The sequence below is a fragment of the Hipposideros armiger genome, unplaced genomic scaffold (assembly GCF_001890085.2).
Source record: "Hipposideros armiger isolate ML-2016 unplaced genomic scaffold, ASM189008v1 scaffold_0, whole genome shotgun sequence".
NCBI classification, from domain to species: Eukaryota; Metazoa; Chordata; class Mammalia; order Chiroptera; family Hipposideridae; genus Hipposideros; species Hipposideros armiger.
The window spans coordinates 2,227,977-2,230,496 of record NW_017731350.1 but is presented as its reverse complement, the minus strand read 5'-3'; positions in this window follow the sequence as shown (position 1 = coordinate 2,230,496).

Below are 2,520 nucleotides of genomic sequence, written 5' to 3'. Positions count from 1 at the left end.
GGAAATCATTTTTTTAAATTTAGCATTATTTATTCCTTGAAAGATTAGAATTCAACAGTGAAACAATGTTGGCCAGGGATTTTCCTCATGATAAGATTTTTTTTTCTTTACTACTATTTCTATTTCTCTAACGGGAATAGGACTATTCAGACATTCCATCGTTTCCGAGAATATTTTAGTGATACTTTTCTAGTAATTTGTCCATAATATCTAAAGTTTCCAATTTATTGGCCTAAAATTGTTCATAATCTCCATCATTTTAATATATACAATATCTGTGTTTATATACCCTTTTTATTTCTGGAATTGATTACTTGTGCTTTCTCTTTTATCTTGATCATTTTTTGCCAGAAGAGTTGGTGAATTTTATTATTCTTTTCAAAGTCCCAAATTCTGCCTTGTTGAACAATGTGAAATTGGACTTCAAATCCACATGAAAGCTGATCTGTGATTTTCCAGAGATTTTTTTCCCGCTGCTCTGTTTGGCTCTAAAGCAATTCTCCTTGCAGTCCCTGTAAAGATTGCAGTCCAGTTATTTTATAGAATGTCTTTAAATTTTATTTTGTCTGATTTTTTTTATGATTATATTCAAGTTGTACATCTTAGACCGAGTATCACAGAAGTGATTGTGTTCTTCTCATTGTATCTTATCAAATGATGCATCACTGAATTGTCCTGTTACAGATGATGTTCATTTTGATCACTTAATTAAGATGGTGCCTGCCCGGCTTCTGCACTACAAACTTATTATTTTCCCCTTGTAATTAATAAGTATTCTGTGCAGAGGGAAGTATCTGAAACTATGTAAATATACCATTCCTCATCTAAATTCCAACTTATTACTTTCATCAGTATAAACTCACGGATTTCCTTTTTTCATTCAATGGATTATAATCCATTATGATTATTTTATGCTCGGATTGTCCCAGGTTTGGCCAATTGGAGTCCCTTCAAACTAGCTTCTGTGTTTTTTTTTATATGATCTTAACGTTCCTTGAATAGTTCTTTGTTTTTGGCATGAGATGTCCTAGGCCTAGAATCAACTATTTTTTCAAGAAGCCCTGTGGGGTTTTTTGTTTGGCTTTGTTGTTGCTGTTTAGTGGAGAATGATACTTAGAATCCAAAATCCAGGTACTAAGCATTTATTGCTATTTGGCTGCTATTAATCCCAAACCCTCAGTGGACAGAGCTACTTCCATCCCTATTTCTACATCTATATAGATCTGTTGAAAACCATGAACGTGTGCCAGTATCTCCTATTCCAATTCACCACCACAGGTTCATTCTTGCTTTCTCCCTTTCCATGCATGTAACGTGTAACACCCTTCTTCAATAGTGAGAAACATGGCTCACATTATATTAAGATTTTATTGGGGAATTGGGGAAGGGGAACAGCCAAGTTGTTGCCCTTCAGTCTTAGTTGTGGAGGGCGCCGCCAGCTCAGCTCCAAGACCAGTTGCCATCCAGCCGCCTGCCGGCAGCTTGCGGCCACTCAGCTCAAGGTGCCGTGTTCAATCTTAGTTACAGGTGCCCACCATCCCATGTGGGAGTCGAGCCAGAAACCTTGTTGCTAAGAGTGCAGGCTTTAACCACTGAGCCATCCGGCCGCCTGTCAGCCGCTCAGGGCAGCTCAGCTCAAGATGCCAGTGTTCAATCTTAGTTGCCGGTGGGCATAGCCCACCATCCCATGTGGAATCGAACCAGCAACCTTGTTAGGAGCACGGGCTCTCACCATCCTGTCACTTGTTGGCAGTTCAGTGGCAGTTCAGCTCGGTGCAGCTCACTGGCCCATGTGGGAATCGAACCGGCAACCCTGTTGCTCAGAGCTCATGCTCTTAACCAACTAAGCCATTTGGCTGGCCCTATCCTTAATATATTTGATTAATCTCTCGGTATGTAGTCAAAGCCCATCACTGTCTCTTGCACATAACTCATATGCCTTCCTCATCCTACTCAGGCTCTGAAATTGCCCTGGGCCACACTAGGCTGTCCCCTGCGTGGACATCTCCATCGCCCTGCTTGGGCTGACACCCCACCCCAGGCTGCCTCCATGGTGGATGACCTCCTCACCCTACTTGGTCTCCCACCTGACCACAGGTCTTCCTCCTACAAAGGTTTGTGGGCCAGGCATTACAGGTGCCCTCCTCACTGTACTCAAGGCTCTAACAGCCCAAGTTGGCTGCTCACATATGTAGGTGCCCTCTTCATTCTGGTTGGGCTCTGATTCTCCGTGTGGGACACACAGGACACACACACACACACACACACACACACACACACACACACAGAGGCTCCGTAAACCCATGCCAAGTCACCCCCCACCCTTTTGGATGCCCCCCTCATGCTGCTCAGACTGACACCCTAAGTCAGACTGCCCCCATGAATGGACTCCCTCTTGACTCCATTCTAGCTGACAACCCACATCAAGCCTTCTTTCCTGTGGGGATGCCTTTCTCATGCTCCAACCCCAAACCAGGCTACGGACCCGAATGGACACACTCCTTGTCCAACTGGAGCTCT